Raw genomic sequence first — 12,830 nt, 5'->3', positions numbered from 1 at the left:
CCGGCATTTTGCGGGTTACCGGGAAGAGATTGGAATGGTGACATACACACTCCCCACCCTTGCTCTGAATATGTAATACACACACCGAAACACACACACACACACACACACACACACACACACACACACACACACACACACACACTTTAAACCAGAGGAACAATGCAACATTCAAGCCACTCCAGCAATAACATTACAGCTGTAGAGTTGGCTGTTTTTTGCACCATCAGGGAAGTCATCAGAGCCGAGTGTGTTAAGTTCACAGTTTGGTCCCTGGAGGGGAAGAAGGAGGGAGGGGAGCTGAAACTGACAGATCGCTCTGCTGAATGACTGCGAGGACGAGCGGCTGAAAACACCCTGTTTAGAATAACAATGTAACCGGAGCCTCCCTGCAATTCTGCAGCGTGGCCAGAGCACGGCGACGCACATAAATACACACACACACACTATATACACACACACACACACACACACACACCTCACCGGCTGCATGACAGGCGCGACCAATAGACAAAGAGCCCGGCACGGTCACACGCCAGAAGCGATTATCACTGACAGTAAAGTGGAAAGGTGGAACAGCCCGGTGTGAAGCCACTTTTCTTTTCTCTTTATGTGTGTGTGTGTGTGTGTGTGTGTGTGTGCAGGATAATTGTGTGCATCCACTTAAAGTGTGTTTTTATGTGAGTGTGTGTTTAGATGACTATCAGGGCTGTTGTTTCTCAGAGGTGAGATGCCCAACGAGCACAGACACGGCGTGTCAGCCGAGCCGCCGTCTGTAGCAATGACACATCTGAGGGAGTGTGACCATCAAAGGCAGCAGCCCCCACTTCCTGCCAGCCGTCCAGACACACACACACACACACACACACACACACACACTCTTGATGGAGTGTGGGGATACGGCTGCCCCTCTGATCTTTCTCTCTTCAATAACATTAGAGGATGTGCAGGAGGAGGGCGGCCCCTGACTGACAGCAATATGTTAATATGGAACGTGGCAGATCACAGCTTCTCAAAAGACAGAGCCATTCTACAAGGTTGGGGATATTCTAAAAAGAAGAAGAAGAAGATGAAGGGAGGGAGGGTGTATCAAGGAACACCAGAGGTTTAGTGAATGGACGCTGATTAATGCCATCTCCACAGGTCAGAAGGTCAAATAGTATTGAGCTCCAACATAAGCAGTTAAAGATTATATCTGACATCTGCTGCTCAGGGTTAGTGGATAACACTTCAAATAAAGAGGCTTTGCAGCATAAAAAAAATATTTTTGACATTTGTGAGTGGGGTTAAATTCAAATAAATAAGAATATTTTTAATAAAATAGTTTGACCACTGAATATCACCACAGCTTCTGGATAAATCAACACATTCTCACTTCGACCTCGTCACATATTGACGTTTGGTCATGGACTTTCCACGTCCAGATACGACGTGAAAGGTACCCTGGGTGTGTTGGTTGTTGACGTTCTAGACACCGTGTCAAGTTCTGCCTGTTACATGCATTGTCTTCTATCAAGATACACTTCTGTTTTCACAGGAAATTACAACACTGCAAATTGACGTTTTTTTTTTTCCTTCAACAACAAACACACATGGCTAGGTTTAGGAAAAAAGAACAGGGTTTGGCACTGCTCTCTCTGGTAAAAGTCAGTGTTTGTTGGACCCGTCCACCACCGCTACCGCCTGCCCCAGTTGGACTTTCACTGCCTTAACTTTTGTCCTTGTCCTGCCGCGTTTCCCCCTTGACGCTGCCATGCGCCATTGAACTTTAACAGCAACCGCCCGCGTATCATGCTGATGTTAGAGGACGCTTTTTGTCGTTGGTTTCTTTCTTTCTGGCGCAATTCACTGCCCAAGCAACGGATTTCGAAAACTTCGGAGTGAGACCGGGCTCAATAAATATTGAGTTGGTTCAACTTAATCAAGGTTTTCAAGGTCAAAGCAAATCATGTTGGTTGCACTAACCTAATTGGGTTTATCAGATTATAAAAGACTCATGGATTGATGCATGATGCATACAAATTATTACCTTAATTTTTTTGAACACGTGGATTATTTTTTAGGGTGCACTCAAAAAAATGATTTAAGGGGTTAGTAAATTATGCTTAAAATAAAGAAGCTTTTCAGCAGAATAACAAATTACATATGGTTCATTGACATGTTTTCGTCAGTTGACAACTTAATTTAAAAAGCTGGTCAAACTTAAAAGAAAATTGATATTTTTGAGTAGGATGGAATTAAAATACATACGTTAAAATATCTTAAAAAAATAACTTCACCACAAAACTTAATAACATTTTTTGAGGTCAGCGCAAATCATGTTAGTTTGACTAAACTAATCGGGTTTGTCTGATTATAAAAGACTCATAGGATTTATTCATAGTTGGAACTACTTAAAAAGATGCATGCAAACTGTTATCTAAATTTTTTAAGTTGAACTAATGTATCTTTTTTAGAGTGTAGGTATTGTTGAGGTTCAGTCCCTCTGGGGTCTTAGAGTTTTTTTTATTATTATTACTTGACCCAGAAAGGCTGCATTCAAACAGTTTTTTCATCACCTAATAATATTTGAAACCCCTTTGGTGTTATTAAACCCGAACTTAACTTACTGATGAGAAAATTATGCATTAAGTTGCAGCCAGAGTAAAAATGAGCTTGAAGAATCTCAGCGACTGCTAAAGTTAAACACATTTCTGTGAGTTCCTCTTCAGCTAAATCTAGTCTGTTCAGTAACATCAATAAAACACATAATTAGTCTGGGTATTAGATAAGAGACGGTTCAGTTTTGTACCTTCAAAAATGGTCAATCAAAGGGGCACATTGGGTGCAATTAATACTTCTATGGAAACTGTCCTTCTCACCATAGTTTGGGAAGCTTGTTTGTGGAGATTGAGGCTTAACTTTTATTTATATTTGGCTTCCAAAAGTGGCTCTGGTCTGGATTTTTGTGCATGGAACTGCAACAACTTTTGAATTGACAGTTCAGGGTTTCCACACCGCAGCGATATCAACATTTACCACCACATATTTATTTTCTATATAGGCAAGCGTGTTTGTGGTTAGCTACCACTACACATAGATTCTGATTCTGTGGGAAGCACTGCAGTTTCTTGTGGAAAATTAGTGGGGAAATCTGTCAACAAAATGCAAAATCTCGGTTTCATCCCGGACAACAACACAGCTACATCAAATGTAGAGAGAGAGGTGCTCATGCCTCGTCCTCCTCAGTGAGTGGAAAAACAGAGATAGGAAGAGCACTAAGGGAGAGAAAACTTAAATTGTAGATGTCCTGGAAGAAGAAATCCTGAGGAATTCTTGTTAAAAGTTTTAAAGGAAAGGAGCACACATTTTGTTAAACCTGCAATGTCGATTTTCCCATCCAGCATGGGGGTCACACAGTGCGATGAAATGAATGAAAACCTATAATAAAAAAGCTGATATTAGCTTATGGAGAGATTCATGCACTGAAGGGCAAATTATTCTGTATTCTTTCCTGAGAATTAAAAGCAAAATGTAAAATATTTAATATAATCAATTAATCATTCATTTGTCACATGGAGTTATTTAAAGTACAGCTCCAGTGAAGTGTGATTCCATCAGCTCCTTTAACTTGTGCACTGTAATTTCATCTTTTTTTTTTTTTGCATTGTCTTGCATTGTTGACTGCGGCTTTATAATTGTCCGTGTTTCCGGATGGTTCTAGTAATTCATGGTTTCTGGTTTAACTGTCCACACATCCCGACCTCAACAAGACGGCTGCATAACAATGCCGGTGCAGTGTACTTATTATTTTGTTATTTTCATTCTTTAAAAGTCACTCAAATGCAGGAAACCGTCCGTGCCAGGACCTCCACACCCCCTGCTTTGGTTTCAAAATCCTCCCTATTTTTCTCAAGGTTGGCAAGTGTGATCCCAAACCACTGGTTGAGTTCGTGTTGATTCTTGTGATCACAAGTTCGCAAAAATTCCTAGAGGGACTTGCTTCCCGAAGACCTGCTTGTGATCTCTCCAGCAGGTGCTGCGGCTGATGATGAGTGGCTGACGAGCCCAGAAAGACTCAGGTCTCAGTGGGAAAGGTAGCTGGACAGAGCGGACATGCAGCCACAGGCCTGGTGCAAACGAACAGCTATATGCTCCCGACTCCAGCAGTTAGACGTGCATGTCGTTACATGTTTGGAGGGGGCGAGTAAACACTAATGAGAACAGATTGGCACAGCAGGTCCCCCCCCACACACACAAACACACACTTCCTCTTTCAGATGTAGAGCAGCCAGACTTGGGTCTAAACCAGTACTGAAGGCTACATCTGTTCGCCCCTCAGCCTCTGTTGCCATGAAGCAAAGCCACAACCACACCTTTGAGCACAAGCACTTGCGCCTGCAGTTATTACCACACAACCTGATTCACAACCCCGATTCCAAAAAAAGTTTCATTCACACGAAATTCAGACCAGAAGTTGGTGTAAAAACTACACTGATAAGGAAATCATAACATTTGAATCCATAAAAGAGTTAGAAAGTACGGCAAGTTCGGACTTGCGCACTTGGGAGTTCGGACTTGGCAAGTACGATTCAGGAGTACAAACTCCCAAGGACGGCTGCCATTGCCACTGGTCTGTGAGAAATGCATTCTGGGATACCTGGCTGTCACAAAGTCCACACAAGTCACCTCCCGATGCAGACAGAGCAAGTTCACATCCGGGCATTTGGACTGTACTTGGCTGGATGCGGACTTTGAATTGGAACAGTACTTGGGCTGCGAATGATGACGTTTCACAAGTCCGCAAGAACACAAGTAAAGGCAAGAACACAGATTGAGAAACACCAGTTGTCTGTAATACCAGCTTCAAGACACTTCCTCTATGAAGAGACTGATCTCTCAGTGTTCAGATGGGATTCTATTCTTCTCCCCAGTCAGTCTTTAAATACCGAAGATTTTAGGAGGCCTGCATGTGAATCTTGAGAAAGACATTTCACTTTCTATTCAACTTGAATTATTGTCCTCACTTTCGAGACTCTTACCAAGTGTTGTTAACGGAAAAGGTGATGTAACACAGTGGTAAACGTGTTAAATTTTCTGGAACATGTTGCAGGCATTAAATTCAGAATTAGTACTTACAAAAAAAAACAATAAATTAAGCAGTTTAAACATAAAGTATCTTGGTTTTTTTTACTGTATTCAATTGAATAAAGGTCGAAAAGGATTTGCAAATCACTGCATTTGGGGGTTTTTTGTTTGTGTTTTTACGTTTTACGGTGTCCTAACTTTTGGAATAAGGGTTATTTTGACCTGAAATAAAACTAGTCAATACTTAAAGCTCATTATTTATTAATTGTTTTGAGTTCTTATTTTTCCTCACCAAAAATCTGTGAATTTGTTTGTTTATTTAAATATTTTTTTAAAAATAAATTCAGTGAAAATCTGATTTTAGTTTTTAAAAGTTAAGCCATTTCTTGTATATTTTACTTCTTGGAGTTTTGTTTTTATTTATAGGTTTCTCATTTGTATTTTCTCCTCTCTTTTATATTTTCATTTTTTCTTCATTTCCCATTACATGAAGATATTCTGAGCAGTCACTGTGTGGAAAAACAACTGATCAACCTTTTCTTGGGTGCTCTGGTCTGCACGAGGGCGTAAAATCTGGGTCGAAATCTGTTTAAGCCAGGCAAGCTTCTACTAACACAATCTGGATATTTTTCTTTGTACAAGAGTAAAAATTTGTATGAAAATGATGAGTCTTAACACCACAACAGATCCAGGTATATCGGCAAAGGATCCACAGTGCTATTTTTTCTTAGATGCACAAGCCTAATAATACATTTTTCAAATTCAGAGTTCAGTCTGCACTCTGATCTCACTCCTGTTGCATGACTTCTTTAAAACCTGACCTTTAGCACAGTGAGACATCAAGAGCAACGGTCACGCTCAGGAAGACCCGACAAATGGCCCGAGCCTCCTTGCAGTCCGTCTGGATTTACCGTTGAGAGAGAGCCCTCTTCTTTGACCAGCCTAATTATACTGTAAGCGCCCTTTTCCTGTAAGCGCTGGAACTTGGCTGCTGAGAGGACGCTGGATGTCGAGGCCTGTTAAATCCCCCTAAAGCACTTAAAGGGATTTTAAGAAAGCGAATGGTAGAGTGAGCCAACCAGCCGCTTGGAGATGAGGCTTCGGCTGACCACATTATGACCAGTGGTTCAAGGGTCCATTTCAGATGCTGGACTTGGGTCAGTAGGAGGCTCGGCTCAGAAGCAGCTGTACCTTAGAGGATACCCCCTGCCAGCTTGTTTCGTTTGCTTGCTTTGAATGTTTTTCCATTCTTAACTCTATGTTGTGGTGTATTACAACTGTTGCCACTTTTTGTAGTTTTTACTTAATATGTGCCGTCTTGTAAACTGGTGTACAGCAGTTGAAATACAAAGTGGGAAGAGTGCAAATATAAAAGTCGAAAATTAGGTCAACAGTATGGATTAGGGGCGGAGGAGAAAATCCATACAGCATGGTGTCACAATATTCTGCGTGCTAATATTCTATCGCTACACGGACACCCAAGTATTTTAATTTTTTAAAGTTCTAAAAATTATGAATATTGCAAATACAAATTAAACTTCTGGGAGCCGACTGGAGTGATACGATTAATTGCTTTTTCAGTCCACTAGATTTTGCTGCAATAAAAACGAGTTTTCCTTTGGGAACATAATTTGCAGTTAAAAAAAGTAAAATAAATCACCATATATATGGCAATATATATTATTGCAATACTCAGCATATTGCAAAATGTTTAAAATCGCAATGATACCATGAATTAAGTATCATGATACTATCTTACCGTGGGGCCTCTGGTGTAACCCACCCCTTTTATGGATTAGTGGTGTGCCATATCATCTCGTTCACGATAATACCAGTCAAATGTTTAATATCATATGAAAAAATTCATATTGTGATACTCATAATATTTAGACTTGACATCATACTGTTAAACACGGCAACAACAAGCATGTCTGAAAGCGAAATTATTACCGACTCCACGGTGGTTCCAAAAAGAGGAGCAGCTTCAGTAGTGTGGAATAAACTGTGGCGTCCTGAATGTTCTATGAACAACTCCGGACTTCTTAGACTGTAATGGGTGATAAAAGGGTCAGTTCACTCAAATTACAGAACACATATGTGCCCAGTTACCTCTAGTGGTATCTCAATATGCATAGTATTGGTTTGGTCTGCTGACGTTTTAAGATACCTGTCCTACAAAGATGTTTAAACATCACTGTTATAAATGGAACTAATTTCCACTAATAAAAAAATAAATAAAACAGTCTCTATGAATGCTGTTGCTTATGGCCTCTTTGGCGTAATGAGCACCACAAAAGAAAATCCATTCACCTCCGCAGTACTGGGGTAAAGGCAGAAGTTTCAGATATCACAAAATCTGTGCAATTAAACCCACAACTGTTTGCACTGCTACAAACAATAGAACTAGATGTAAGTGAGAAAATTGTAATTTTGCTGAACCGACTCTTTAATTTAAGTCCAAAGGTCTATTACGCAGGCTTTAACAGCATTTAGCAGTGAGGTTGCAGAACTGAAACATCTACTGTGTGCCAAACGTGTAGGAGAACTACAATGGGTAACGTGAAAATGTGAACAGCCCTATCAGGAGCCAGTCTGGTTTGACAGTGTTTGGCTCTGTAGAAACAACATGGCAGACTCCGTGAACAATGACCCACTCTGTATGTATATATAAATGGCTAAGGTAATGAAAACACCATTCTTATTTCAAGGATGTTATAAACTGATGACAATAGTCATGAATATTAGATTCCATTTTTGCCAATATATATCCCCCTAAATCCTACACACTGGACCTTGAAAACAAATACTCTTGTTCTTACTGGTATATTGATTAAAAAAAAAAAAAAAAAACCCTGTGTTGTTAAGTTCAGTTCAATCAGACTCTGGTTTGTTTTCCCCCTCGGTGAGATTGTTCAGGCAGATCTGACTACAGCAACTGTACTTTGCACGCCCGCACCAAGACCCTTTAAAGGAAGTGGTTGTGGTCCGGTCATAAACAAATTCTGGAGCAGTTTGTTTGTGGTTCAAACATGATCTGACCTCGACCTGACCCGACCACAAGAGTTGATATTTGGGCAGATGGGACTGGAGTGGAGTGAACATTCTCACAAGACTTTAAGCCGTGCATTTTAATTTAACTCTTGATTATTTCCATACAAAAATAAGACAAACCAATGGGGGTAAAAGTTTTCTAATTCATCCACTGGTTCTGATCAGAACAGATCAATCATAGGCTTTAAAATGTCCTTAAATGATAACTGGGCAACTCCCTCTAACCCACTCCACACTTCATGCACAGTGAATGAATAATGCAACATCATCTTAGCCAAAGGTCATACTGTATTTGTTGGCACTTTGTTTGAGAGCTTAAATCTCTAAGGGAACAAGCTGAGAGTGCATCCTGCCAAAACATCAGGAGTCCTCTCAACATAAAGACACAGTCACTGTGTACAACACAGATACAAACTGACAACAGGTTTATCTTTTGCTCTGTAAAAACATCTAAAAGTCCTCTGAGGTTTTGTTTGTCCTTTTCACTACATGACACCTCTCTCTGGCTTTGGGAGTAAGATGGCCGATCTTCGATGGACTGGACATTCTTGGTGTGACAAGAGGTGGAGAGACTGAGTGAGGAATAAGCAGGAGTAGTAGTAGTAGTGTAGTTTTTGGTGACGCAAGTCTAATTTCCCCACGGTGAATATTTATTTAAGAGGCCCAGGTTTATCCACTGAGAGGCACCTGCCGCTGCAGCAGCAGCAGCAGCCAGGGTAAATAACCCCCCTAGGCATGTATGCAGACACACACATACACACACCAGAGCCCCCACCCCCTCAGCAGCGGTCCAGATAACAACCCTGAGTCAACACTGCCACTCTGCTTTTGTTTTCTCTACCTCCCCTCCTCTCTTCCCCACCCACGTTCCAATCCCTGTGGAACCGCGAGGACCAAGGCTGAAAAGATGTAGGGATGAGGGACAGTGAGATAGTGAGAGAGAAAAGGAGAGAAAGATGGTGAGAGAAAGAGAGTGTGTGAGGGAGAGGAGGGCTAAATTACAGCATGGGAATGCAAATGAGTGCATTTTATTTGGGGGGAGCCAAGGAGGGCAAGCAGGCTTTATTTTCCAGGCAGGAACGGCCCCCCTGTGGCCTCTGGATCAGTTGCAGCAACAGCGAAGGGAAGAAAAACGAACATTCTCACTCTGTCTTTTTACTTGGGGAGGAATAAAAAAAGAAATATAACAAATACAAAACCCACAACTCTCAGAGGCTGGTGCAGTCATAAAATAAAATGATATTTTGCTACGCTTTCACGGCACCGCTGCCACTGCCTCCTCCTCCTGTCCCTCCTTCACTACCTCCCCCCTGCTCCCCCTCCCTGCTCTGCCCATAGCAGAGACACACTAAAGTTGCTGAAATATGGGCACAAATCACAGCCTGACCAAACACGCCGCTGCCACCTCCCCCATCTGGAAAAACAGTGCGAAAGTGAGCGTGCGCAAGAGGGAAAAGGGACGAGGACGGAGGAAGCGGGTTGAGCCAGCTGCAGGTGGTCTCCAGATGTGGTGGCTCTGGGGACGGGCCACTCTGGCGCTGTTAAGGGCGACTCAGAGCTCCCTCCTTCCCCTTTTCCTTTCCATCGCTCCTCCTCCTCTCTCAGTGACAGGAGCCATCTGGCCTGGCAGAGAGAGTGGAGACGCAGCAGAGAGTCCCACCCTCCCAAGTGTGGCCCCTGCGTGCCATTCATCAGAGTGCACGAGTAAATAAAATGCATGCGCACACGTACACACAATACCTCCCGCTCCCCCCCTCCAAAAGCTGTCACATGGCTATTAACCCATCGAAGCTGCGGCCCAGCTGTGCTCCATTACGATAAATACAGCAGGGTCGCCGGGTCCTGTCAACCAGGAGTCAGCCATCAGATACTACGAGGTGTCCACTTACAGCCTTTTAAAGCTCACTTTGCTAAAGAGTTACAGCCATTTTCATCATCGTAACCCCCTCTACACCCTCTGGAAAGAAACTCCCGCCCACCTCCTCATCCACCTCGCTCCACCAAGGCAGATGATATTTCACACTTCCTCTGGCGGAGCAGACCCCCTTCCCCAACAAACCCACTGTAACCGGAGTTTGCATTTTTTTTGTCACACGATGCGACACCTGGAGCACCTGACACCTCCGAGCTACGACGACGCTGCCCCACTTCCTGTATGTATTTCACTTAAGCTCCAGCGTAATTACCTGCAAGTCACAGGATGTTCTCAACTAAGCGATTGCAGAGCCTCAGAACCATTTCCTGGAAGACAAATCATTTGACTTGTTTTATTCTTCGGAAAATAAAATAGCTTTCCCCTCTCTCTCCAATTGTCGGTCATTACAACTCTGTTAAGAATACTTTTGGAAAAGGTTAGTCAGTTAAAGCCCCGGCTGCTTCCTGCAGGCACATTTGGTCTTTGTATGGCTTGGGAATACTCTTAAAAGGATTCCTGAGTAATTGTCTATGCTGCAGTAGAAATTGGGAATGGAGGAAAATGGACTGTAATGACTGAAAGGGTTCAGGGTAGTAGCAACATAAATGGGCAATGAGAGCGACACAGATTTAATGCTGCCCTGTTCTCTTGGATACTGAACGAATAAAACACTCCTATTAGCACGTACGACATACCAAACAGGGGAGGAGGGGCTCGCCCCTTGAATAGTTTTTATTTATTTTATTTATTAATTATCTTAGCATCTGCTCTCTGGCATAAAGGAGGCTCTTTAAATGTCTGTCCTTCAGGGAAACAGCATTCAGCTTGTGTCTTGGACAAATAAAGAGGCTAATACCAGAAAAAAATGGACCCTGAAATATTAAATTGTGACTGAAATGTCCTAAACATGTAGAAAAACAACAGCCTGAAGCTGCCCCTTTATCCTCGCTGCCCATTTTATATGCTCTCACATGGGAGATGTTCTAAGGGTCCCCGCTGTGTTTGCTGGCTGTGGAGCTGAATGAATGGCAACCGGTAGCATTGATTTGCAGCGCGGGCCGCAGATCAAACCACAGGACAAAAGACCAGGCAGGAGGACAATGGAGGAACACAGTGGGCCGCATGGGAAACTAATGACAACCGGTCGATCGGGACGACCACAACCGACCACAGGCGCGCTCGTTCCAGGAAGGAAAAGGCCTCACAACACGCGACAAGAAAGGTTAGCAGCTTACACAACAAGGCAGCCCACTGCGGTGGTCAGAGGAACGACTCCTTCCAGGAGAAAAATATCCGCAGGAACACAGATTACCGTTCTACCTTTTTATTTCCAATTCTTTTCATCTCCTCTCTTTCTCAATCTTTTTTTCTCCATCCTCTCCGTTTCCCCATCTCTCTCCCGCCCCTCCTCGCTGGTCACAAACCTTGAAGAAAGTAAATATGTGCGCGAGGTAAAGCAATCGGTTAACCTTTGAAATACCCTGGCAATGAGATCCACCGCTCTTTACTCTTTTCAGCAGAAAAAAAAAAAAAAGGAAGAAGAGAAGAAAAAAAAAACACAAGGTTGGCCACCACTTCAGAGGGGATATTCAATATCCATGAGCTTTTTCATTTCACACTGATGAATAATTCAGGGTGACCTGCCCACCACTGAGTGAGAGAGAAAGAGAAGGGGGGTGGGGGGGACAAAAAAAAAGAAGGAGTGGGGAGGTGTGCAGAGGTAGTTGTCTGTTTTAGTGGATGCAGCTGTTGCCGTTCGACACGCACAAAACCAATCTCCTCCCCAGCTGCCGCCGAGAGAGGAATAATATACGGCAGAATTGACGACAGATAATTGGGGAGATTATATCAAAGTGCTGCCATTCTTACAGCGCGAGCAGTGAGCACACATCGTTGCTATCCTGTAAACAAAACAGCCACAGGATGAGGAGACGAGTAGAATAAACATGACAGTGCGATCTCCCAAAAATAGCCGGAAGATTTTTCTCACCAATCATAACATGCCATGATGAGCACACACACACACAAACACACTCACACTCCGCATCCTGCCATTAGCGCTCAGCAGTGACCTTTAGGCCTGTTAAGGAGCAGGCAGGGGCCAGTTAAGTTTCAATCTAAATTCCAGTCACCTGGCCTTCAGTCACCACTGTGCTACCTGGAATATTTTTATAAATAAAAAGTGACTGCTTCCTTCTGTTTGAATTCATGACTTCAGTGCATTTTTTTTGTCCATTTTAAATCTACTGTAAGACCCACTTAAGAGGACCAGGATTGATAGTGATTCCAGAGAGAAGCAGACAGAGGGGTCTCCAGTCTGTGTTTGAAGGATATATCCAGGATGTCAAACTGACTCAGCAGCAACAACAGGTTAAAAAGACAAAGATAGTTAGAAGCTAAAGCCGAACTATAGGCTACAGATCACAGTGTAAAAGTGAACCACCACATCACTGCTGATCGCCACAGAAGACAATGGATATAAAGGGAAACTTTGGTAACACTTTACTTTAAGGTATCTACATAAGAGTGACATGACACTGTCATAACTATGACATGACACGGTCATGAACCTGTCATGAACATTATGTATATGTCATAAACGTTTATGACTGCTGTCATTTCGGTTTTTGTAATGACAAGTTGACATTGTTTGGGTTGTCTTGATTATGACAACTTGACATTAACCAGGATGACATTACCAGAAGTTGTCTTTGTCATAACAACTTGACATTAACAAGGAATGCACCTCTTTTTGTGTTAAGGACAACTTGACATAATGATTATTATTGTCATGACA

General features: G+C 42.6%; 1 protein-coding gene across 7 annotated transcripts in view; it reads right to left on the bottom strand.

Moving 5' to 3' along the window:
* ctbp2l (C-terminal binding protein 2, like) overlaps nt 1-12,830 on the bottom strand; it is a 141,152-nt gene that overhangs the window by 37,148 nt on the left and 91,174 nt on the right. The window lies entirely within an intron of this gene.

The sequence above is a fragment of the Epinephelus moara genome, chromosome 13 (assembly GCF_006386435.1).
Source record: "Epinephelus moara isolate mb chromosome 13, YSFRI_EMoa_1.0, whole genome shotgun sequence".
NCBI classification, from domain to species: Eukaryota; Metazoa; Chordata; class Actinopteri; order Perciformes; family Serranidae; genus Epinephelus; species Epinephelus moara.
This window is presented reverse-complemented; position numbering and strand designations above follow the sequence as displayed.